Source organism: Anser brachyrhynchus, assembly GCF_964034855.1.
Source record: "Anser brachyrhynchus genome assembly, chromosome: 3".
Classification (NCBI taxonomy): Eukaryota; Metazoa; Chordata; class Aves; order Anseriformes; family Anatidae; genus Anser; species Anser brachyrhynchus.
In genome coordinates, this window is record NC_137696.1 from 87,703,662 (window position 1) to 87,730,261 (window position 26,600).

Below are 26,600 nucleotides of genomic sequence, written 5' to 3' on the forward strand. Positions count from 1 at the left end.
AAATAGATAAGGAAGGATTGAAAGTGCCCTGGAAATGCCTTCAAGGGAAATTTGTGCCTAAACAAGCTGTCAAAATAAGCAATTTGGGATGTTTTTTTTGTAGCACAACTGACAGGTACAAAACAGAAATTTAATACAAATTTTGAGAGGGCAAAGAAACGGGGTTAAGAGACACCATTTCTGAGATCCACTAGTAGTCAGCTGTGCAGGGATGTTTCTAAAGACAAAGCTGGTTGAACAAGAAACAAAGACTGGATCTCTGTGTGCTTCAGTACAGAGTCAGATGCAAGGAATCATCAGGGAATGGTTGGCAATTTAATTCCATCATATTAGGGATGGGTAGATGGACGGGATGCAGGACCTATCAGTGGGCATAGCTTGTTGACAAATTTCTTCCCATCTTCTGGCTTCACTGTCCAAGGCAGGCTTTTACACGTATTGCACATTTCAAGCTGTTTTGACACCCTAACATCTTTTTTTTTTTTTTTAATATATCTCTATCTGCCAAAAAACATTCCAGCATAATTGAAAATTCAGAATGATTGATTTTCAGGATCATTTTCAAGATCACGCAGTATTGCTCAGCCTTGTGCTGCACACAGTTTCAACCCCATATGCAAGACTTCTTGCCTCATGGAACATCTTAAAATGTTCTATCTAATATGGCCCCAAATTAGATCAGTGTTGGTACTGCTGTACTAGATAGTGAAATTATTTAAATGCTGTTACTTGAAAAGGTCCATTAAGATATTTATTGTTGAATGAACAATGTAAAATCATTATGCTTAAAATAGTCAAAATAAAATTACTTGCATGCTTTGCCTGTTGAAGAAGATACTTTTAAAAAACAGTTCCAGAGAAAAAGCATATTTTTCTGAAAATAGACTATCATATCAACAATACCAGGAAATAAATACAGAAGTAAGAGCGATATTACATGCAGCCAAACTATAATTTATGAAAGAACTATAATATATATTTTTTCTCTTGAACCATTCCCACTGCATGCCTGGGTAGAAAACAATGGCTTGGTTATGAAATAATGGAAATTTTATCCATGTAAATGCCACCCTCACATTAAAATCATCACACAGCTCACAGTCTGCTACCTGCAAGCTTCTCAGGTATAAAGCTAGCAATAAATAGGGACTGTTTTGCTATGGCTCTTAACCTCACAGGAACATCTTATTAAATGATTGTTTAGAATGTGCTGTACACTATCAAACAAAAAAAAAAAAGAGAAGATCAAAGTAAGCCGCGCTGTAAAAATTAAACGAAGAGAAGAGGTAAATGCCAGCATCTGTATTTTTATCCTACTTCTATGTTTACATTTGAAGTCCAAGCGCCAAAGGCTGTACGGTAGCAACTCAACTGCTTGCTCCTTGCTGTTGTGCTCCATGCTTGTGGCACGGGAGCTGGTCACAGCCCAGGGTGCACAGAAAGCATGGAAGGAAGATGCAACTTGATTTCATTCATTTTGGGAAGCTGTTTTAGTCAAGGATGCAAACCCTCAGTTTGATCCCCATCATCTGGCTCTGGCTGCTCAGGAACCACCCTTGCAATCCCCACACTTTTCCAGTCCTCCTCTGGTGCCTGGACAGAAGTACCAGCAAGGGGCAGCCAGGACAGATAGAACCCTGGAAAATCTCCTTCACATATGAATAGGTTAGGAAGGAGCTTGCCTTGGCTATATTCACATCTGCTGAATTCCCCAAAGTACAGAGAAACAAGAATAATAGCATAAGTAATGGGTTCCTTAAGAAAACTCCCTCAGCAAACAAAAGAAATTGGACTTCAGAAAAGCCAACTCTTACACAAGGCATGAAAGACATTGAAGTAATATTTTATCCCTTATCTGACAGCATATTAATAATTTATTTATGTTCTTAGCAGTTCCCAGACATCGATTGGCTCCAGTGAAGTCTATGGTGCCTAAGGGATGTGCACAAAACCCCAAAGCACATGCAGTGATTGGATCAAGTCCTTACTTCTCGCCTGGACCTGGCGTCTGGACTTGCCCACACTCTAGATTTAAGCTTTCCCGGTAACGCAAAGCAATGCTGTTATAGTAGCAAGATATTATAACACAAGAACCTCAGCCTCAGCTCCCCCTCTGAGCTTGGCTGTCCCTATGGCTTGGCCAGGACTTTCTCACTTCATTTCTGCACTCCTTCATTTGGCTGCACATCAGCAGTGTTAGGCAGGGTTCTCTGCTAGCACTTATTAACAGGAACACTTAGCAGAAAAGGCACCAGAGTTTTCCGAACACCCATGGGATGCTCTTTGACAACACAATGCTAGGGGCCCGAGCTGAAAAAGTTGCAAACACCTCCACCAGTAAATCCTAATATACCTATCTCTTGCCCAGCCACAATTTGCTTCAAAGGCGGCTGTGCACAAACCCTTTGTGTATGGCTGATCTGGTTTTATTTATGATTTAATTTTTCCTCCTGTATCAGATACTTCAAATAGTTTCCTTTTTCGATTTTTTTTTTAGCAAAGTGTTCAAAAATAGTTCTTTCATCAGATAGTTGCAAAAATATGCATGCTTTATTTTTTTAGCATGCGTTTCCCTTTAACAGCTTAGTATATATGTTAAATCATAAGCCTGAGCCTATAAAGAACTATTTATGCTAAATACTGTATCTTCTTCAAAGCGACAATTGAGCTATGCTGTCATTAAAAAGTGTTAAATCCAGCACCCGTTGCTATCAGTGGAAGATCTCTCCCTGTTTTGCTAACACTTCTGTGCCTACAGAAGAGAAAGTTCGCCTCAGGCTCTTCAGGACACAGACCTTCACAACCAACAGGTGAAACGCAGGGCCTGTTCCACTTCGTTAACAATAACGTGAAAATTACACTCCCTGAAGTCTGGCTCCAAACGCCTCCACAAGCGGGAGCAGTTAGGGCCCTACCCCATCCCCACACCCCCAGCTGTGGTCGCAGCATTTCGGACCCCCCAGCCCACCTCTGCTCAGCCAGGCAGCGCAGGCCGACCACGGGAGACCTTCTCACAGTGGACTCCAGTCCCAAATTATAGTGCTTTTGGGATTTCTTGTGCTACAGTAATAATTTCCTATTTCTTCCTTTCATGTGGTTTTCTTCTCCTCTGTAAGAGGGGGGCTCTTCCTTTCGTGGCCACGCATTACCTGACACAACTGGGTAACAGCCCTCCTCCCTGTGTCTGCTGAGGGCCCACGGGAGGCATGCAAGCGTGGGCACGACTATTGCTGTTTTTCAGAGGAACACCGTGTGTTTTAATGGCCCTGAAAGCCCGCCTAAGGCTCAACCAGCAGGCGCTGTGGGAGATGCAGCCCAGAGAAAGGCTGGTACGTGCACCGCGAGGGTGTGCGCTTGTAGCCCCTCAGGTGAGCAGTACATTCCTACCAGACCCTGCTGCATAACATGTCAAACTATTCAGGAGTTTCTGATTTTTGTTTCAGCTCAGGGATCAAAACCAGTGTCAATTCATGCTTTCAATTCAGCAAGGTAATGCTCAGCATAATTTGATTTTTAGCTGTCTCTTACAGCGTGGAATTCACGCTCATGCTGTACAAAGCCCCAGCCAGCAGCTTCATCAAATATTTACAGCTCCGTGAGGCCTCTTGACTAGTCCGTGCTCTCCTATGAAATGCAACAGCAACAAAACCATTAGTCGTGGCAAAAAGAGAAAGGTGGACACTTGACTCGCTCAACTCATGAAGGCGTGAATCGCACAGATGCCTGCCTGAGCATCACAGCGAGCTGCCTCGAGCAGAGAGGATGCACCCAGCTGGACCGCTTCATCCTGGTAAGGGCAGGCACGTGCTGCTCTGACCCCCAGAAGTTTGGAATCATTGGCTGGAAAATACCTGGTAAAGAAACAGTGCGTGCGCCTGTTTGTGTGAACCTTTTCAGACCTTGCTCTTAGTTTCCAAATTGGGTGCCAGTTAGTGAACCTGCCCTATTTCAACAGTATGAGAAGCGCTTTGTTATGCTATTTCAGTGCTATAATGAAGTGCCTCAGTATATGGATCAAGATTAATTTATTGGCTGTATAAATACGTGTGAATCATGCCCGTGTATTACCGTCACCCATTCCCATGACTGGGTCTTGCTGGGCATTCACCTCTGGTTTTGTGCAAAGGACCAAGGATGTGAAGTTAAGGCACAGGATAGATATTAAGTTTCATGCAAAACTTCACGCATACGAGGAGAAATGATATCACTCAAAAGCACTCCTGCAAGAACACAGTGGTGTTGATATGAAGCTGTCCATTTCAAAATTAAGATATCACACATTTGACTGGCAGTTGCTGCATGTTTGCAACTCAGGAAGACGTGGTTACAGTTAGGCTGTCTACAAAGCTCTCTTTAGGAGAAAACTGAAAGATTTTCATCAAGAAAACACTTGAAGCAAGGCACAAAACATTCAATTCTGTGAAACACAGAATAGTGGAATTATACTGGCAATTTACATGTGAGCTCTGAGTCAGTGCTTTCAGGCAGGCAGTAATTCCACATAAGCATCCCTGATGAAACAGGATCATAAATCTCTTTCTGAATGGTATCTTTCAACTGATGTGCTCGGCTTCAATCTCTTCTCCTACAGGAAAGACACTCAGAGACAGAATAAGAACGGGACCCAACCCACAGAGCACGTTTCAAGAGTGTTTTGCTACGTTGGCCCCCACTTGCATGCTTTTCTTTATTAAAAGCTAGTCTGAACTGATCCTTCGATATTTCAAAATGTGAAAGAGAAAAGAGAAAAAATATGTAATGTAAGAATCGCTGTCTGTGATAGCAGATAGCCTGGCCTGCTTGGAAAAAAAAAAGTACATCAGAACCAATAGTAACTTAATGGGAAAAGCTATCTAATTTAGCTTGTGGAGAGGAGTAAGCTTAGCTGACAATAAACAAATGTGTAGGTTGTTAGTTCCATAAATGTATTTTTTTTTCTTTTGCTGCTTGTATTGTAAATATAAAACAAAACCTGCTTCCCAAACAGAAAAAAGGCAGATGTGGAGGCGGGCAGTGTATTTGGACTGGACTGGAGTGCAGAACTGACACCGCATGCGGAACGGCAAGGAGCCCAAAGACACGAAGAGGGTGCCTGAAGGGACAGGAGAGGGACAGAGGGCTCAGGTGGCCATGCTGGGGAGAGCGACTGTCCAACCTGGGTAGCTGCTGCTCATCCCCTCCGAACAGAGCCCATCTTGTCTGAGATGTGGATTCAGGAATGGGAGGCCTTGCTGGGCTTCTGTGACTTCCAGCTCTTAAATCAGCATAAATTGATAAATCAACTAATGGAGTAATTAGAAGCAGTCAACACGATATCCCTTCAGGACATCCAAACCTGGGAAGCCTTACAGGCACAGAAGGAGAGCTGCATTGTCTTGGGAGCCCCTGGAGAGTGCCTGATGATGGATGGGAGCTTGTGGGTGGTGGACGGGTGGTGGGGCGAGGAAGAGCTTTTCCTGCGGACCTGGGGGAGCAGGCAGACGTGGTGCAGGCCAAGAAGCTGCAAGCTGGGACAAAGGGTCCACCCAGCAGAGGCAACAGAGGAGGAAATGGAGCTCAGAAAGCCCCAGGCAACAGCCACAGCTTTTGTGACTGCCATGTGTCAGACCACGGCTCGCCTTTTAGAGGATGGCCTTACTTTTGGCATTTTGGTCCCCTGTTCTCATGCTGGCTGTGAAGGAACATCACTGAAAACTGTTAATTCCCCACAAGCAGACGTTAGATGTTGGGGCTGATCAATGTGCTTCTGGGGTTTCCAAGCGATTCACAGCCCCAGACAGTTCTGCTCAACCTGACTTTGCTGACTGTGGGACTATGGAAAAATCTCCCTTTGTTGCAGCAGCTTCTTGTCACCTGTGCCCAGTCCCACCCAAGGCCAGGATGTCTTACAGCCTCCTGTGATGCTTTCAGGGCTGCTGAGTGCCCCAGCCCGGACCCCATGGCCAAGTGCTCCTGCCAAGACTTCGACAGCGCTGAGCTGCAGGACCTAAGCCCTTCGCATGCCTTGTAGGGTCAAATCCTACAAGCTCTCCTGTGCAGCCCTGTGAGATATCACAAGAGGGCTGCCAGGTGAGCTGCTTCCCCTCCTATAGCTGTGCAGTTGATTATTCTCAGCTCAGAGCAGTGCTTCCTACCTGGCCTTCTGCAGATCACATCTCCAGTTCATCTCAGCTGCGTTTAAATTCTGACCTCACCTGCCTCTGCCAAATTTCCCACCCCAACACCCCCCAGAGACCCTGCACTTCTTACTGCCATGACTGTCAAGAGCACCAAATCAGCCATGAGAAGAGGTTCAGAAGGGCTAACTTACTGGCTGCTTGCACAACTAAAACCCCGGGCAGGTGGTCAGCCTCGCACAGGCCAAACCCATTGAATTCACGAGGGCTGCTCGCAAGCAGGCATATTTACGTACTTTAGTGTGTGGACAATAGGTGCCAGGCTGTTTAATATACTGGTCACTCGATTAAAAAGAACCGGCTTAATATTTTCCGTCAAGATAGGCCAGGGATTAGTTTGACAGACTTAATGTAATTACATGGAGATGAGTTTGGCCCGGTGACCTTTTTCTTTATCATCGTGTCTTCCCAGTGTTTGATCAATGACTTCAAATAGCTTTGAACTGATTTAAGGCTTTCCTCACTGTTTGCTTTGAGATCTTGTTCTCCATTTTTAATAAACAAGACTGCACCCTTTTTGTTCTGGAAGGGACCCTCATGTCTTAAACATATCAGTCTTGCAGGGAGGTTATGCTAAATCCAAACCCCTCAGACAGAAGAGCTGCAATTGCCAGGTTCCCCTTCTACATCCTCATGGAAATGCCTGGATATCTGGTTTCAGCAAAAGTCTAGGATCAGGGAAACACGAGATTTAAAACAAATATCCACTGCCCTTAGGTGGCCACTTGGTGAAGCTGGTGGTTTTTAGAGAAGAAAAACCCAAAGCTTCAAGGCTTCAACAGCACCAGGCTCAAGCTCAGAGCTGCTGAACCAACACTGCCTCTGCTGTGCCTGATCGCTCCCAAAGCTGTTATAATAGCAGTACAAGCAGAAGTGCCTCGGAACTTTTCTTGGAGCTCTTAAGCACAAATGCAGGCATGTTTATCTACTTTCTGAAAAAACAGAAAAAAAAGAAAGCTTCTTGAGGGTACAGGTGATTTCAGCATGCGCAGGACTTCCTCAGGAGGGGAAAAACAGGGAACAGTTAAGCACAATTTTCTCTAATTTTTAAAGGAATCAAAGAGTTCCTTGCAGAAGAATCAAGCTATTTAGAATAACTCTTTGGACATCATAATTATATAACGTTCTCTTTTCTTAATGCTTGAAAGTGCTTTGGTTCCTGACAATCACCTATGTATTCGGTGATTGTAAAATAATTGCAGATCATCATTTTACCGAATAAGAGATTCTCTGGGTGGTTTTTTTTTTTTTTTTTTTTTTTAAAGTTGGATGGCTCATGTAAAAGTTGCCCTCCTAGGTTCCGAAGTTTGAGAGAAGACTGAAATGCAAAGATAGACTACAGCCAGCTCATGATCGCAGAGGGCTGCTGGCTCCTATGAGGTTGTTGTCTGCATTTCCAGGAAAAACCCAAGGCACTGGTGATTTCCTAGCTCTTGCACAGGGGGGCTGGTGATGCCGTTCAGTCCATGCTTCCCTGATTCAGTCTGCATTGAACTCCTGAATGAGCTTGATTCATCCGAGTGAATGTTTTTCAAACAGGACTTAAGCCCTGGTTCGGGAAAGCACGAAAGCACATGTTCGCCTTGAGCCACTGAGTAATTCCACTGAAGCCAACGGCACCTCAGCCCTCACCAGCATTATACACGGGCTTTGCTGGCCAGAAGCCATACGTACGTGTTTCTCTAAGGGAAAGTAGTGCAGTTCTCATACCATCAGAGTTGCAATATTTAGTGCTTTTTGTTTTTTCTTTCACCTGGAGCCCTGGGTTTTGGAGTGTATGAGTGTGTACCCATTCCAGCTTTGTTCTTTTAAAACTGAAAATTTCTGAAAATAGGATTCCCAACCACCAGGAAATATAAAAATGCAGATGAAATGCCCTGTGCTTCCAGTAGCTGATTATTTAGAGGGGGTGTGGGCCTGAATCAAGGATTTTGAGCATGAGGTTAATGGCAAACACTAAAACAAATGAGCTCTGTTCTCTGCCCCATGCAGTCTCTCTCCACATACACTCAAGGACCCTCCGCCCGGTCTGTGACCAAGGGAAGATCCCTGCTCCACCTGCTGCACATCTGGGGCCACGGGGACTAACAGGTAGGCAGACAGCCCAGCAGCTGTATTTCACTTCCCCGGAGCTCCAGCCCTGAAGCGAGGGGCACGATGCCCCTTGCTCAGCGCCGGGAATCACCGACACTTCCCATGCCCTGCGCATCTCCCAGACGCTCAGCCCCCAGCCGCGGACGCGAGGGCAGGGAGCTGCCCTTTCCATGCACCGAAAGAAAAGGGTGATGCATCTCAGAGAGGGACCCACAGCACCACAGACAACGAGCAGGGACACTCGGACAGCCCAACAGAGCCCCGCAGCAGCGCTGGGTACCGAGGATGCTCTGCGGGATGCTCACCGCCACCTGCCCCATGCCGGGACCCCAGTGGGAACCGTCTCAAGCCCACGGAGGAAAACTCGGCAATAAGTACGCTGTCAGGAGGGGGCTGTTCCCCTGCGGTGCCCCCCGGACACCCCGCAACCTCCCACCCCAACACCCCCGGGCACTCACCTGCGCTCCGGCGGCAGCAGCTCCGCTCCCCCCCCCGGTCGGGGGTCTCTCCCGGAGGGGAGGGGGGATATTTTGGGGGAACGGGGAGGGGGGGTGGGGGGGGGATGTCCCCCCGCTTGCCCTCAGCCCGGCAGCCGCGAGTGCGGCGCGGCCCCCCCGGCAGTGGGGATTTATCGGCGGGCGGAGGAGGGGGCCGGCACGCCGCGCACGGCCGCTTCGGGGCGGGGGGACGCGGGGAGGGGGCCGGGCTGCGGGGAGCCTGCGGCGGCTCCGCACCCGCTCCGCACCCGCTCCGCACCGCCGGGGGCACGGCGCCGCCCCCGAGCCCCTCCGCGCCCGCCAGGGGGCACCGCCGCCCGCTGCCGGGGCCGGGGTCGCGGGGAGCTCGCCGGGCACCGGGGCGAGCGCTGACCGCAGCCGCCGGGCGCGGAGAGAGGCTTGGGTGCCGCGGGGTTTTGGCGAGGGTTCCCCTCCCCGCAGAGCGAGGGGTTGGGGTGAGGTTGAGACGGGCGTCCTGAAAGGCTGCCGGTTTCCTGTGCGAGGGCGGGTGAGCGGGGTGCCAGGAAAATGAGGAGTGGGGAGCGGAGGTGAAAGCACCTCTGCTTTGTCTAGGGAAGTTGTCGCTATCCAGGGGTCATGCCATTTCCCACAGGTTTAGAAATATTTATATGTATGTTTTGAAAGTGGAGTGGCGCTGATTTAAACCCCGTTCGCAAAGCCTCTGCTCCCGTCTCTCTCTCCTGCTTTACCTCAGGAAGAAGGAGGTCTTCTGCTCCGCTGCTTTCTGGTGAAACGTGGCCGAGGCTGCTGGAGGGCTCCGTGGTCTGAAATGGGAGTGGAAGATGACACGGGGCAAAAATCTCCAGGTCTCTTTAATCATGGCTTTCATATCCTCCTCAAATTTTGAACAACAGGGGAATGAAATTCTCGGACATTTTTTATGGTCATCAGTTCTGGAGAGAATTTCTGCCCAGGACCTCCTCTACAGTTCCCAAGGTCTCCTACTTATGTTTAGGGGAAGGCTGCTGTGAGTTCATGCAGTGCCAGCCATAACAGGGCCATAAACCCCAGTGGGGCCATCATCATGATGGTAAGACAAACAAAACCTGTTAGCTGTAGTATTTATTCTGACACGTGCACGACTGAATAAAACAAGTTAGGGCACAGCTCCGTTCTGGTCCATGGCCCAGGCAGGGACCCCATATCCCACCCGTCCCCCTGACCACACCACAGCCACAGGTAGGACAAACCTCCAGCAGCAGGAGGTGGCTGCGTCCATCATGTTCACGAGGAGAGCCCTCCGGCCAGGGTGCCTGGCAGTACAAATGTAGATGTGAAAATTAAAAGCAACGTTATGCAAATACGAAGCATGGAAGGAAGGATTTAAAGGAAGACAATGGTCCCTTAATGAAAGGCACAAACATCAGTCACTCACAGCTGAATGAGTACAAGTTGATCCGAAGCTGAGTGGAGTGACAGCCCAGAAAGCTTCATATTAAGTCAATTAAATCCCATTATTCTTAATTTTTTTTTTTTTAATAATTAAATTAATTTCATGTGACTGTGAAGGGAGCTGGAATGACTGCCAAAAACTGTTCTTGTCACAGGCTACAGAGGCAGGATTAGTCAGTAATTATGGCACCAGGCTGGTGCTTGGGAGAGGTGGGTTCTGCTTTTCGGCATGCGTGGCCCAGTTTGAGTCCTGTAAGCTCTGTTTGCCTCAGCTTCCCAGCTCTGAACGGCAATAAAAGGGCTCTGCATGCCCCCAGAGGCATGCAGGACGGGGAGGTGTCACCACAACCAGACCATCTCTTGCAGTGCTCCTCAGACCTGGTCTGGGCGTACCTGTAAGCGCATGACAGAGAGCACACTGAGTTGCTTCCTTTTGGATAGTCACGTACGCATCGCCATGAAAAGGGAGCTGCGTTTCTGATGAGCTTTTACTTGCATGCGCTTGCTCAGACAGCCGCACTTCCATCACAGCAAAGCTGCAGATACAGGAGGAGAGGCAGTAAGATGAAATCTTTTTTGGGGTTTGTCACAGTCTCCCTTACTTCACTTCAGGACCATTCAGATGTAACTGGTCATATCAAATCGTGCCACTTTGGACAGGAAAAGTCCAGCAGGGAATTGCTGGCTGGTTGCTACCTGCACACATACCTACTCTTTCTTTGACGTATTGCCCTTTCCCAGTCCTTTCTTTGCAGGCAGGTTGCTGCTTCTTTCCTAGGAGATCATTGGAAATGTCACCAGGTATGTCTCCGCAGAGCTGGAAGGAGCCACTGGAGTGCCTGTTGGCAGCATGCTCCATAATCCCCTCCCTTCAGTCTGCAGGGCTGAGTGCTCAAATGCTAATGCCCTGCATGTGGGATTTGTCTGCCTTGAGCTTTTGACGTTGTAAGTTAATCATCTGCATGCAAACTTGTCACCTAAGGCTCTCCGTATAGTTAATGGAGAGAAATAGACACCTCCAGAAGGCAACTCATCTCATCCATCTTGGACATCTACGTGGAGATGAAATGAGCTGCCTTTTGGAGGTGCCCATTTCTCTCCAGCGAGTCTGAAGCGAGCCCAGGGTGACTGGCTTAGATGGAGGTGATTAACGTTCGGATGCGTACAGTTGAGGTGAAATGAATCTCACCCCTTTTGAGTAATTCTCCTGGTCATGACCTAGCCGTGATTGAGAACCTCTTTTCTGCATACCCTATCAAATCCTAGCTAGGGGCAAATCTGAGCTGCTTTGCCGCTTTCTAGCAAAGAAAAGCACTGCTGATCAGTCAGATTGATTTTGTTTAGAAAGGGGCAAAGAAATGTTGTAGAAGCAGGTTCCAGAGGTGCCATTTCTCTCCGGGCTGCTCCCACCCAGCCACCCATCTCTACACCACGTCTCTACATCACTCACAAACAGGTGATCCCAGGTAGACTTTTGCCTACACTAAAGCAAGTTCTTCAGCAGAAGAGGGATCCAAAAACTCACTTTCAGGGCTCTTGCAGCTCTCTGAAGCACCTTGTGCTGGCTACAGGCAAATGATGAGGTGCGGTAGGAGGTGACCACTGGGCTTACTGGAGTCCTTCTCTCAAAGTTACCTCTTTCCCCAGCTCAGCACACAGTCCATCCTCCTAAGGACATAATCCTTTTTTGTCTTCTATGAAAAAGTGATCTATTTGTGCCCAGTAATTGCCCTGCAATTACTCTTCAAAAGCAAATTTAAAAAAAAAAAAACCAACACAACAGCATCCTCATTTAATTTGGATTAAACTCTGCAGTTAAGAGCTGATAGAAGATACCAAAAATGCCCGTATAAATGCTGTGTATTTTTATGTTTGAGCTTCTCAGAATTGCTGCCAGGCCGATGTTTGCCATGGGTGGTCCCTGGTCAGATGTAGTGCTAGGGCTCTGAAGAATAAACAGATGATACTTTTGCAGAGAGAGGCATAGCTGCCCTTTTCAAAAATACTGTCCTAATAAAAGCTGCTGAAATTCAAAGCTTGGCAGGCTCTTATTCCTCAGCAAGAAGAAGGCAGCAATGGGTCACTACCGTGCTGTGGCTTTGGGGTCCTCACTTGTCCCCGCATTGGTGCTGCACCCTCTGGTGCCTTGGTGCCATCAGTGTCATCTTCCTTTGAACAAAATGACGGTGACATGGCACCAGCACAGCCTTCTGGCTCTGCTGGGCTGGGGCAAAGCCTCTCTGTGACTTGTTCATTTGCACAGTGGTCAAAATAATTATGCATCAGCTTACACGTGTGCCCTGCTCTGGGTGCTTTCTTTCCATCTCCATCAGCGGCACTGGTAAATACTCAGCAAATGTCACCCTTACTCCATCGCTGTCGCTCTGCTGCTTTGCAGGCTCGTCTATCTTGTAGCCTCCTCCCAGCCTCAGCAGCTCATGCCTGTACAGGCAGTTCATTTACTGCTCATGGCTGGTAGGGGATCTGCTTTGGTTAATGCTTTCGCAACGTCTTAGTATGATATATCCCAGCCGATGCTTCACCAAGGCTGACTTGTCACAGGCTTTTGACTTGGTTGCAGCCAACCTGGTTGCATTGCAGTCTGCTGTACACAAGCTCCAGCTCCTCTGAATCACACCTTTGGGATTCACACCTCCACGCTGGGAGCGTGGAGGGCTTTCTAGAAGAGATGGGAAGTTGATGGACCACTATACATATTTTCCTGGCACTTGGATTTGGAAAAAGATGTGAAAAATATATACTTGTAGTTAAGGGTCTTCTAAACTCCACAAGAATGCACTTGAAATTTGGATTTTCAATAGCATGAGTGTTGTTATCACAGAAGAAGTTTTTGCGGACACATTTCTGAAATTGATAAAAGCCCCTTATGTTGATTAAAATGTGATCAAGCACACAACACAGAGTGCTCCTGCCGGAGGACTAAATATTTCTTATTTAACTGGCATCTAAAATTAATTCATAGAATCCCAGAATCACAGAATATCCCGAGTTGGAAGGGACCCACAAGGACCATCGAGTCCAACTCCTGGTTCCCTGAAGGACCATCAAAAAACCAGGCCATGTGTCTGAGAGCATTGTCCAAATGCTTCTTGAACTCCGGCAGGCTCGGTGCCGTGACCACTGCCCTGGGGAGCCTGTCCCAGTGCCCGACCACACATCTGTGAATTACTTTAGTTATAAAATTGTATTTTTATTTTGCTACAGATAACCTGAGGATGAAAAGGAAAGCTTAAATTTAGCCCACATTTTTATGGCAATAATTTAAATGGGGCAGGATCTCTCTTATAAACGCTTGTTTTATGATGACTGCCCATTTCTGGAATATTTTTTTCTCTTAAACTGAAAACAGTCAATAAACTCCAGGCTTGTTATAAATTTGTTCAAATTTCATACCAAATTTCTTCAATGGCTTTATATGTATGGAAAATTCCAGCATAGCGGTCACTGTATCTGAGCAAACTCAGAACTCTGTTAAAGTAGGCGTGTACCTAAGTATGATATTTAGTCATATTGTACAATGGTGGAATAATTTCTTTTTATCTATTATTTTTCTGAAAATTACTGGTATTCTGACGAACCACTACAAAGAAATTCTTCTAGGTGGCTTTCATACTACAAGATATGGAATACTCCAAACAGCATCTTGAAGCCTTGAAAGTCTGTATTTTATCAGCCTGATTAAAAAATAAAATGAAATGCGAAGACACTGAGCAAATGGTTGTAGTCAGCTATAATTCAAAATTTGAATGCACAGAAGTTATGTAGAAAAGAAAAAAATGTGGAAAAAACACATCTTTTTCACACTGAACACACAAAACAAGGCATGTATAAAGCTGATTGCAGGCAATAGCTATAGCTTATAAAATCTTCCAGGATAAAAGCTTTATGTAATTGATTTTTTTTCTTTCTTTCAAAAAACTGCCCCAAAACTTTGACTCATTTTGGCAACACCCTGCAGCTTATCTTTTGTATCTTTTGGCAACACCCTGCAGCTTATCTTTCGTATCTATCCCAGCTACTGAGGGCACGCCTGTGATGACTGCAAATTTCACACTGCAGCGTGCTCTGTTATCATGGATTAAATAGTTACTTCAGATGCTATTTGGGCATGTTGTACGTTTCTTAGCCTGGCTGTAACAGGGATACATCACTGACTCAGGATGCGTTTTGAGAACTCTCCCATCGCCAACGCCGAATGGTTAAACAGTGATGTTGAACTGGGAGATAAATGGAGGTGGGGACAGTGTGATCCCTTAATAGGGATGTATCTCAGCATGAGTTTACGAGAAGATGAAAAGAAGATGATACTCAGTGGCCACAATTTTGTTTCGGTCTGACATTCTATTCAGTCACCTCGACTTGATTTGTTTTAAGTCTTTTCAGACACTTTTATAGCATGATTTTCATTGCACTCAAAGCTTGCTGAAGTTGATGAGAAAACTTTCCCAACGTGTGCTGCATCACACCCTTGTGCAGAGCATCTCTGGTCAGACATGCTCTCTTCTATTCCTACCCTTCCTTTAGCAAATACTTAATAGCATTTTCCATTATCTACCTGGAACACACTAAAGGTGTCAATGCCCAGTGACAGGTTCACTAAATAACAGGATTTTATTACTACCGATCAAAGATGCGTTAGGATCTAAACATGCAGGAAAGTTTATGGGCCAAGGAGGTACGTGGAGTTTTAGAGAATGTGTTTTAGGACAACAGCTGCAAGCAATTAAGTGAATAAATCCTTCACACCCTTACAGCTCTGGCTAGCCAGATAGGTAACTTCACCACCGCTGGGTCACACAAGAAGCCACTGCTGTCCCATTTGACGGCACTGCCCCAGCCAGTGAAGCTGACACCCTCTCTCTGTAAACTATTTGACATGGCAGAGCCTATTTTGGATATGCTGCTGTTAGGAACGGTGGTTTTTATGGGTCATGTCTTTCTCGAGCGTGCGTGGCAAGTTTGTTTTGTACAGCACTTGTTGCTGGTGGTCACCCAATTCCCTGCAGGGGCTGTCGGGTGCATCCCAGCTGCTGAGGGTGGCTGCTCAGTCGAATCGCTGACAAGATGACAGCTTTGTCTCCTTCTCAGGGCCCTCATTTGGTCCCTTGGTCTTACTCCCTCTATTCCTAGAGAAAACAGAGTGTGTAATTTACAATTACAATTTATGTGCTTGTGGGATTGTTCAACACAACACACGGATGAATGGTAAAACCCAGGCATCCTCATGAGAAGAGGTGCTGTGGTGCTATGGGATCACAGAAGGAGAAGCAGACATGCCTTCTTCATCACACCAGCCCAGGCTAAAATCTAATGACATGGGCAGGACATTTATGCATGGCATCCTGCAGCTATTGCACACCCCATCACTACCAAGCAGTATTTTCTTCTAGTCTGTATTCCTTTAGGCTCATCTCATTTGGTCTGTTATTTTATAGAGGAGGCAGGTGGAGAATTCCCAGAGAGAGGAATAATATAAATGGAAATAAACTTCTCTGTGCAATCAAGCTAAACCATCTGGATATAATCCAAACACATTTGTTGCTTGAGAAGTTCCAGGTACCGGTATGTACTACCCAGCTCTCCACATTTTCCTTATCTTATGCATCATTTTGTTCTTTTTCCCCAAGACCTGCCTCTATTTCTAGTGGCAATTTGTAATGACAGAACATTTGCAATCTCTCTGACAATGCAGCTAACAGTACTTGAAATGTACTGTGTAGTGTCCACTAGTTTTTTTCTTTCCTACATTATTAGATCTGCTTACCCCAATCTTCTGAAATCCCGTGCTGGTCCGTTCCTTCTAGAGTCTCCAACTTCCTTTATTTTTGTTTAAATTCACACACTTCTGATGGATAAAAATAACAAAGGTTCAGTCTGCTGACATGAGGGCCATCACTAAAACAGGATTTGTTCAGTGCCTCTTTCACTAAAAGGTTGCCCCACACATCCTTCTGGAAAAGCACTGCTCAGACAGAGGTGAGCCGTGGAAGGAACTGAGGTGCTTTTTAAAAACATAAATGTCTTTGTCTGCACCTTTACGCCTCCAAAAGCTCAATGGAGAACTGGCTCAGGCTGCTATGGTCCTGAAGCACTTTTCCATAATGGATCTAGATGCACAGTAGCGCAACCTGACATTTCATTATTTTTAATAGTGTTATTGCTGGAAGGACCTGCTGATGCGAGAGCACATTCCAGCAGCAGGCGGGGTATTAATGTGGAATCACGGCAGCAAGTGCTGAAAGATATGTGGCCGGGAGAAAAGGCAGTGCCACCGGCAGGATACAGTACATCAAGTAAGATTCAATTACACAATATTTATAGTTCCATACCTTCTGTTTCAGGGGTGCGCAGCTGCAAAGGAGGAAGAATAAACCTCTTCTCCTATGATTACCTCCATGGGGCACCCAGTAGCTCATTAGCAGTAGCACTTTCCCGACCAAGGAGAGAAAGGACTGCCCTGTGTGCTAATTTTTGTGTCAGAGACCAAAGTTGCTTCTGATGTGAACGCTGCTGGGAGCACAACCTTGCGAAATCCACAGCACCTTGATCACCATATTAGTAACAGAATACAGAGCTGAACTTGCCTGCTGTCCTGGATCAGATACACCAGATTTGGGTATGGATGCTGCCAAACTGGGACCAAGGGGCAGGAGGTAATTCAGGCAGGGTTGCCCACCTGGGAGGAGATGAATGGAGGTTCAAGACTGGTGAAAAGGAGGGACAAGAAATGGGAGAGGTGATAACAAGGACAAAGGGGTACTCATCACGTGCCCACAGCTGAAATCAGGGCAATAAGCCCACTTGTTGCTCAGACCAGAGCATGTGAGTCAAACCTGCCTCTGTGTCTGGGTGCTTTCCCTGGCCAGCTAGGGGACCTGGGGGTGGAGGAACCCAGGACCCTGGTCCCAGCTTCAGATGCTGTTACATATTTGTGGCGAGCACTGTCAGATGTCCTCAGCAGCCAGGGTCCTGCGTTCATGGACCACATGAGTTTCCCATCAGTCTCTGGCTTTTACACGTCACCAGAAGGTCCTAACTCCGTCTCAGGTGCAACCACAAATGGCCTAAAATGGTCCTGAGACCTGTGTCCTAAAACACAAAGTCAGCATCAGGAGATAGTAAGAGTGATTTCAATGCCAGTGGCCAAACGCAGTGTGGCAATACTTAAAACTTGAGCAGCAGAATGTGTCGGAAGTGCTCTGCAGAAGCAGGAGCAGCTCAGGGCTGTCAGCTTTTAATGTATTTATCTGCCGTGGTCCAAACACCAGCCTGAAAACAGCATGAGCATTAGAAGAGGGAAAAGCCTTGGCCACAGCCCAGCTGCAGCAGCAGACGTTGACATCTCAGTCCAGAAGGGAGAGCGTGAGCTGAGGTGTGCAGGAGCTGGCAGGGCAGAAACGCGTCCCAGTGAGCACCACCACAGCTCAGGAGATCTCCCTGGGGCCCACAGGAGAGGGGGGAGCCCCAGGAAGCAGGGGAGATGGAGGAGGCCACCGCTTCTTATCTCAGGTGATCATACCTCAAAGATGCCTGCTTCTGCAGTGAACTGCAAAAACATCTCTACCTACTCAGGGGCCTAAGTGGGAAAATCTCTGCAATGGGCACCAAGTGCGCAATGGTGATTGACTCTAACAGGGCAAATTTGCAAGAGGAATAATCTCCCCTTATCTCTGAAATATGTTTTAGATACTTTCACTACTTTATATTCTCCTTTGTTTGCAGAGTGATATAATCCCTCAGCATAATCATATAACTCGACCCTGTGCTAACCCCCCAACTGACTCCAATGTTTAGTTTTTGTAAAACAAACAAACAAACAAGAAGAGCAATTGCTTAAATTTGTATAAATATTTAGGAGGATTTTTTAAGCCCCCCCTCCTGCTCCTGTCTGTCTGATGGTTAGATGCCAGCTGAGATAGCTGAGTCGAAGTGCCAAAACCTCTGGCCAGGATTACATTACAGAGGGTTTTGTGTGCTGCTGGAAATGGGGAATATTTAATTACAGCAAACTCCCTCGAGACAGGATGGGATGGGTCATATGAACACCGCAATCTGTCTGCTGCAGGTAAGCAAGTCATGAATAAAAATGTACTCTAATTTAGGAATGTAAATAGAGGGATGCCTGCTTTGAAGCACGGAGGTCCGAACATTTTAAGCACCATTGTACGAATAAAGCAAACAATTTTGTACAGCAGTTTGGGCTCAGAATGGGCCTTGGCTAAATCCACTTTCCCATAGTGAGGTTTCAGGGGACATTTAATGATGCTGCTAACAGCACTGCGCAAAGCACAGCAACCAGTTACTTCCTTTTAACTTACAGCAGCATTTTTAACTTAAAAAATAATAAATAAATAAAAGTTACATGCACATTGTTCAGATTTTGGCTATAGAAACAGCACTTCCAGTTAGCTTTGCATGATGGCTAACCCAAATTCACAGTCTTTGTCTCATTTAATATCACCTGCTACTTTGGGAGGATTTTTTAGCCTGTTACTCACTTTGATTTGATGATGCCTAAGTGGGAAGGGTAAAGGCCCTGGGGATGGACTTTCCATGTGGGCCTGGCTGCCTCACTAGGATGGAGGCACAGACTTTGGCTTTGAGTCCCTGCAGTGCCTGCATTCATGCTGTGTGAGCACAGCTTCACCCAGGATGAGTCTCTCCTCATCTTCGCTTTTGCTGATGGAGGCATTTCATACCCAGGTTTACCTTCTCTCCCTGCTCCACTGGGCGGGAATGGCCTAGGGAGTCAGCTCAGCCCTCCTTTGGGGACGAACGGTGAGAAAATGGTTTCTCACAACATAGGCAAAGATGTCAGCTGCTGTGGCACATCCTGAAGGCACACATTAAAATGTGGTAAATCCTTGTGTATGAGTAACAGAACATTTTAAGGAGTAGTGTTGCAGAACAGAGGGAGAAGTGAGCGTGCCTTCACGGCCATCTTGGGCCACTCCGATGCGGATGCGCTCAGCCTTCAGATCCACCCACGGATGCCTCCTTCTGCAGGCTCTGAAAGGATCTGCTGCTAGTGGGAGAACAAAGAGCGGGGGGAGAGGGATGCTCTCAGGATGACAATTGCAGGCCAAGGAGAGGTCTCTGAAGGAGGCCCGTAGCTACGTGCCCATCACGGCTAGCAAACAATAGGAGTAGTGCCAACACAATGATTTATGATTATATACACGCACTTCAGGCTTCATCTTCCTACCTGGATGTGGTTTTTATTTTTATTTATTTTTTATTACTCCCCAAAATATGTTGTTTCCATCCATGAACAGAAGCTCAGCTGGCGAGTAAAGAAATTGCAGAGTTAATGTGAGTAGTTTTCTTTAGTGTTACCAGCCAAGTTCTGGATCTCTTGAGCTTTTATGTGGGAAAGTGGTTAAAAATTATGTATTTTCACTCCATCCATTTCAGCTTTGTTGGTATGGCACAAACCATCTCACATAGAAACAAAAGAAAATCAAAGACAAAAGTTCAAGCAAATCAGTTTGTTTTTTCTTCTTCATGCCTTTGCAGGGGTACTGGTAAGCAGTTAAGATGCTTAGCAAGTGGGCTTAAGATGCACACGCAAGGCATTACCACGTATTTAGCAAATAGCCATAGAAGTCCACTGTGAGCTAAACTGGAGCTTGCTCGTTATGTTCCCTGAGGATTTTTTTTTTCTTTTTTCCTTTTTAAATACCTCCTAAATTCACCCACAGCCAGCTCTTTCACATGGCACAGTCAATGACACAACCTCCTTTGCAAAGACTGATGTACCTATACAGACAAAGAGATAGATGCATAAGCAACCTTAGTAGCATTCATAGGTTCCTAGCAGGAGAGTTTGCTTTAAAGGCTGCACCAATTAGTATTTTACAGTTGCCTAAATGGTAATCAGAAAACAAATAAACAAAACAAACAGATTCTCAGAGGTTAATATTTATTTTTTGTGCCTACCTCGCCACTTATTTATTTATTCATTCGTATTTAAGCAGGATCATCACTTGCCTTTGCTTTAACGAGATACTACAAAGGTGTTGCTGATCATTTAGCAATCTCAGTTAAAGCAGAGAGGATATCTTCCCTATTAACGTGCAGGGGGATCTCGCCCCTCGAGTAAAATATATGGGGCACAAGTCGGGAGGGATGGGGAGGGTTTGTCTCTCATGCAAGCTGGTTTTGTTTACTTCATGCCACTCTGTCATCCACTCTGCATTTCTCATGTATGTTTTCAGCAGACTCCACATAGCTTTCAGGTGTGTGCAGCTGCAACTTCCATGCTCAACTACAGTTTGTTCTTTTCTGCAACTTTTACTGGACTTGAATGAGATATCCATGTTCTGTACCTTTGTGACCATCTCCGACTCTGTCATCCCCTTTTGTTCAGAAGGTGAATCCACTTAATAATGTGATTTTTTTTTGCATTTCACTCTTCATGTTACTCACAAATTGCTGTGAAATGCCAGTACAGCCCTTTCAGCTCCATGCTGCCAACCAAGCTTTCCTCTGCCAAGTTTAAGATGAGCTTCTTGAGATCAGGAACTTGGCTAGAAGGTGACCTTTGTGGTTGATATATGACATGAATATGACAAGCCATGGGGTTTTGGCTACTCCAGCAGGAAAACCCAAATACCAGCACCATTTTGCTCCCGTTCACTCAGCCGATTGCTGGTGTCAAATCAGACCCTTCATTTACCAGCAGGAATGGAGCCAGAGGTGTGACAAAGCCATTACTTGTGTATCGTGCTATGCAGCCATTCCTCGTGGTGCTGTGCCCTCGGGGTGCCCTCGGGGTATGTGCTCGGTGGTTGCCACCCTTGCCAGCTAGTGGTGCATCCCTAAAATCGTGCTGCCTCAGCTGCCACCGCAGGAGCACACCACCTGAGCAGTGTCCGTGCTGACAAAGCTGGGGGCAGCGTCAGCCAAAGATAACTTACATGTAGAAGCTGGTAATGGAAGAGAAGTTGTCCCACAGTGATCTCTCAGGCCGTTCCTCAACTGATCCGTGCTTTGTAGCTCATTGGAATCCAAGATATGTCCCTCCTGTCTCCCAGTTCTTAGCACTGGGATTTGTGAGTGTAGCACGGTGGGGATAATGAAGGCTTGGTGTGCATCTGACAATCAGCATGGGTAGCAGACAGTTGCTTTGCATTAGCAGTGTGTTACAGTTAGATCTGGAGTGAGAAAAATATCTCACAACTTCTAGCAAGCCTGAGAAGAACCCCCGAAATTCAATTTGCATGTTTATCACTTAGTAAATAGAGGCATTTGCTATTTCTTTTTTTAAAAGGCACCGATGTTGCTGGGAGTGATGCAATGCTATGGCATTTTTTTTTTTAATTTTTATTTTTTTGTCTAATAAATATGTTTGAAAAGTCCCAAACAAGACATCCTTTAAATGACGCGCTGGGTGACCATGTTTGCCAAGGAGATGTGTGAAGGGAAGAAAGACAATTTTCCTGACCAGTTTGTCTTTCCTCAGCCTCTCTCTGCTGCCCTGCTCGGACTTCACCCCCTCAGCTCAGGGGTGGTTTCGTGCTGGGGCTGTGACTGTGAGCTCTCTTTCTGCACAAACCTAGGCAGGGACATGGCACAACAAACCCCTGTGCTGCAAGGAGGCCAGTTTTCTGCTCTCCACCTGGAGCTGACTGCTCCTTTACAGCTGGTATTTCAGTGCAGTGGGGACAGGGATACTCATCAGCATGCGTGAGCAAAACCGAGGCATTTAAGTCGTAAGCGAAGCTTTACAGCCTCTGCTCACAAGCACGCTGAGAGCTGGGACACTCTCTCGCAGGATCTGGCATAACAGGGCTCATGAATAATTATGGCCTCTCTTTACTGCTCGTACAAATTGAATAGATAACGGGGTAGTGGGTTTGTGCGGAAGAAAAGGAGCAGAAATGACAGCTCCATAGGATTTCTTATCTCTTTGGAAGGTCACTTGCAGAGAGCTGTGCATACATAAACTTCCCAAGGTGTGCACAGGGGAGCGTGGGGCTCTGGCTGGCTGTAAATGCTGAGGTGCTGGGGAAACTCAGTGCACAGGTGAAATTTCTGTATAGAGCTAGAGCTGAGACCCTAGGTGAGGAGGATCTTGAGGGAGGACATCAAGGGTAATATCAGGATGCGCCAGCACAAGAAGCAGTGAAGTGAGCCCGAAACAGCTTAGTGAGCTGTGAACTGAGTGAGCAAAAGATCACAAGTAAGGGTTGTTGCTTTTTTTGCCTGAATCTGCCAAAAGCTGGGCCTCAAATGCTGGCATTCACTAGCTGCTTTAAGGCGAGGCTTATTTTTCTCCTGGTATTTGTTGATGTTAATAACTTTGGCAGGGTCTTGGCCTCATCCTGATACCAAGGGTAAGGATAAAAAGAAAAAAAAATCTGAAAACTCAGAAAATGTTTTTCAGGGCAGGAAACTCATTTGGTTAACGCTAAAAGGATTTTCTAATACAACACTACTCTACAGTAGGGACACTTAATTCCTCTCAGAGCTGGGCTCAAATTTGTGCTTACACTGAAAATGTATTAAATTAACATTTAAAAACACATTTTAAAAACAACCTAATACATCCTGTCATGTTCTATCTCAGTGCAAATACATACTGAGAAGTTATGATAAAAGCCTATTTATACCAGAAATACCAATAGGCCTTTAACTGTAGCAATGCAAATGACGCCACTCTAATTAAAATTGGTTAATGGGTATATTCAGTTTTTAATGAAAATATTCTTCCATGCCCTGCCAATCTCTCGTAGCACTGCATTTTGTCTGTAGTGGACAAGGAATTAATTACTTCAATTGGAATTTAAATCCCCATGAATACACTGGTAATCAAAGACTTCTTCTATCAGCACTTAGATGAGCTATTTTGCAATAAGCAAGCTGGTGGAGAGCTGCTCTAACTGCAAAGTTGGTTTCACCTAGGGAGTTGGGCTGAATAAATGTTAGGTAGTTACGAGTATCCACCAGCTGGACTGGGCAGTTCGTGTTTTGCAGGGGTTTAGCTACAATGGCAAGACATCCTGAGTGTACCTAATTAAGGAAAGCAACGAGGTGCTTCCAGAACTGTGATTAGGTGGAACAATTTTTTTTTGTCATCACGGCATGGAAATGACCTGTCCTCTCCCAGAAATAAAAGAAGAGCAAGAGAGAGAACTGCTCTGCACTGCGTGGTTATCTTTGAATAGGAGGCCAGCTGAAAGGAAATGGAGGAAAAATCAGATGGGAGAACTACAGAAAACCTGTGGACAAGGCTTTCCTTGACTGCTGTCACTGCTGGGTTTATGGCAGCCAACCCTGTGCCCTTTTCTGTCAGTGGAGGGAAGGCATGGACCCCACAAGGGGGTATTTCAGCTGTCTGGGACGCCTGCCTCAGGGTCAGAGGGTTCACCCTTTGGCAGTGCCTCTTCATCCATAGGCTGGACATTGGGCACGGATTGCCACGGTAGATGAGGGAGCTCCCCATAACTGTCCGTAGTCACATTTCTGAAATTTCTTTTGCAAAAATCTTGACCTTTATCTTGTTCAGCTCTGACTCGATGTAATACCTGGAGATTAAAACACTGGGATTTGTTGGGGGATACAAGTTCCCATTTTCACTCAGTGTTTTGTTTCTAGATAAGTCCCTCAGAATAGTTGAATAATGTCAGACTTCATAGCCCTCCCTCTTCTTGCTAGGTTTAATATTCTGATCAGTGGTGTTTTTGTAGAACTCACATGCCGGAAAATAACATCCCTCTTCTGCTGCTAATACTGATAGAAAGCAAAGCAGAGAGAGCATCCCTTGTGAGCTGGGACATGCAGCAGCCCGTGTTTCCAGGTGCTCCAAGAGGAAACCAGTGCCATTGTGCACTACAATTCTTTCTCCATGAGAAAGAATATGTATATAAGATATATATGACAATACATCATGAGTTCTTTCCTCATAACTTCTGTTTTCTAGTCCCTTCACCAGATCTGTTGCTCTTCTCTGGACATGCTTGAGCAACTCAATATCCTTTTTGTGGTGAGGGGCCCAGAACTGAGCACCATAATCAAGGTGCTGTCTCACCAATACTGAGTACAGAGGGACACTCACTTCCCCAGTCCTGCTGGCCACACTGTTTCTGATACAAGCTATTTCTGATACTATTTCTGATCTCCGCAGGCTCACTGGCATTGCAATACTCCATCATCCCAGCACTGCAAACAGCCATGGTGATACCTGCCATCACCCACATAGAGACCATCCTGCATGGTGCTGGGTGGCCAAGCAGCACCTTGGCGTGGGGCCAGCCCAGTTCCGAGGATCTCTTCTGGGCATCTTTCTCTGATGAGGCATGTCCCAGTTTGCCTCCTAATGCCCAATGTCCCTGTGACCAAGGGGGATGATAACATCTCACGGGTGGTGCTCCAGGCTGGGCCTTGGTGGGAGTTGCAGTATCTTCGGAGTAAAACAAGGCAGATTGAGGAAAACTGGGATCAGACCTTCAAAGGTTCAGTACGAACTGGCCAAGGTTCAACCTCCCCCACTGACAGCAGGTTGTTGTTTTCAACTCACAGTCAGCTTTATTCATCTGCACTGAAAAGTCTTGACTGATGTTCAAAGAAAGATGCTTTGTTGATTCTGCTATAAAACAAGGACTTCTAGCAGATCATCTCTCAGCAAATTGGGCAGCTTCCCTTCACAACTGATCCTGGTACTTGCTTTATTTCATGCTATATGGTCTATGATTTCAGTGAAAGAGATGATGTGTGGATTGATAGGTGGAAAGTGTTATCTTCTAATTGTGTTTGTAAAAAGGCCGGGATCCTGATTCCTTCTGGGGCCACAAGACATCACTAGAATGACAGCTCCACAGTATATGCAGCAAAGATAGCAATTATATAGATGTCAGAAGGAAAGGAGTTGCCAGCTTAGTACAGAACAGTGTTAACACCTTAGTTTTTTTTAAATTTGAAATAATATTTAACTGTGTCTCTAGATTCATCAGGGCCATTCTTTGGGGAAGTACTCATTCAAATCTTTGCATATGTCGTTTTACCTCATTACACACACCAACATAAAGGTTCAGTGTCAGAAAATCTCCGAGCTGCAGACTGGAGCTCGGTGTTGCCATACTGCTCACCCCTCTCCTGCTCTGTTTGCATCTGTTCTTGACAGCACTCAGCCAGTCTTATGGGCTCCACAGACCAGACACTCCAGTGTTCTTCGTGGCCTGGCTGGAGGGTTTAGCCTGATCTCTATCTGGCTTGTTCTTCACAAGTGGTACTTGCAAAGGAACACAGACTCACTGCAACAAGCCCCTTTCTCATAACACTCAGAAGAGCAGAAAAGCAGAGTAAATCTATGTCCAGAGCAATAGAAGTAATAAAGAGATTTTTTTTTCCTTTCCCATAATATGATTTATTTCCCAAGAAACATCATGTTCCACTTGCTCTACCCCTGCATTTAGTAAACTCTTAAATGAAGTTACCCTTCGGTCAGCTTCTGAAGACTTTCTGTATATGCTATGTTGCCATAGGAAAAATATTGTGTTCTATCTGAATGTTTTCCTGAGTGTGATGAATTTTTCCTGTAGCTTATTCTCTATTTGCTAAGCAGTGTATATTCTATTAAACAACTTTATTTTAGCCATGCTACTAATATCCTTTTTCTTTCTGAAAGTAAACTTATCCTGGTAAACAGTACTTACTCCAAAGTCTTGAAAAAATAAAGATATTTCATGCAGTTTTTAATCTGACTTTAATTAAGTTTGTTTCTATCACTTTTTCAAAAGTCTCCATCTGACTGTTACAGCTGCTCCTTTTGCTGAAATACTTTAACCAACAACGCTGCTAGGAAAACTATTTTCTTTTCCCCTGACATGATGTTTTTTTTGAAGATAGAGTTCTGAGTTTGTTAGAAAGTGCAGGGATAAATACCTCCTCCTGTTCCCAGCCTTATTAGGGATGTGTTGCTGCATTTTCACAACATGCCCATTGAAATCAGTGGGAGATGAAGGCTCGCAGTCACTCACGGGAACAGAGGCCTCAGTAAAAGAAGAGCAAGAACTGCAGAAGAAAAACATGTTTGGTATGAAGTTAAAAAAATATGTTTGTGTTCATTAGAAAATCTTTTAAATACTTGCATTTTGCAGCAGGCTGGAGAGAGATGCAGGCATTACAACAAACTTTTCTCACAGCAAGGAGGATCTTGTTGCACATTAATTACTCCAGGAGGGTTTTTGACGGTCATTTTTGGGTTAGCACAATCAACAATATCAATTTGGTAGAAATATGAAGGGGAAAGAAAGCCTGATGACCTGCTGAGAAATGCAATTTCACTGAATGTAAATTGTCTGAGCAATTGTCTAGGAGTAGTCATGACACATGACAATGTTTTACTTAAGGAAAATCCCCTTAAGAAATTTGTCAGGACAAAGTTGGTGTAAAGAGA

The 26,600-nt window shown here is 45.7% G+C and overlaps 1 protein-coding gene and 1 long non-coding RNA gene across 4 annotated transcripts in view; one reads left to right on the forward strand and one right to left on the reverse strand.

Moving 5' to 3' along the window:
- HTR1E (5-hydroxytryptamine receptor 1E) overlaps window positions 1-9,027 on the reverse strand; it is a 32,948-nt gene extending 23,921 nt beyond the window's left edge. For 2 of the 3 annotated variants that reach the window (XM_080584485.1, XM_080584483.1), the window contains exon 1: window positions 8,729-9,012. The gene's annotated coding sequence lies outside the window, so the exon portion shown is untranslated. Of the gene's footprint in view, window positions 1-8,728 lie in introns of all 3 variants that reach the window. The other variant, XM_080584484.1, reaches the window with a different exon arrangement.
- Window positions 7,483-25,900, forward strand: LOC308191737. The gene is made up of 2 exons (XR_013948243.1): window positions 7,483-8,267; window positions 24,330-25,900. It is a non-coding gene; the product is annotated as an uncharacterized lncRNA (long non-coding RNA).
- Window positions 25,901-26,600: the final 700 nt, after the last annotated feature.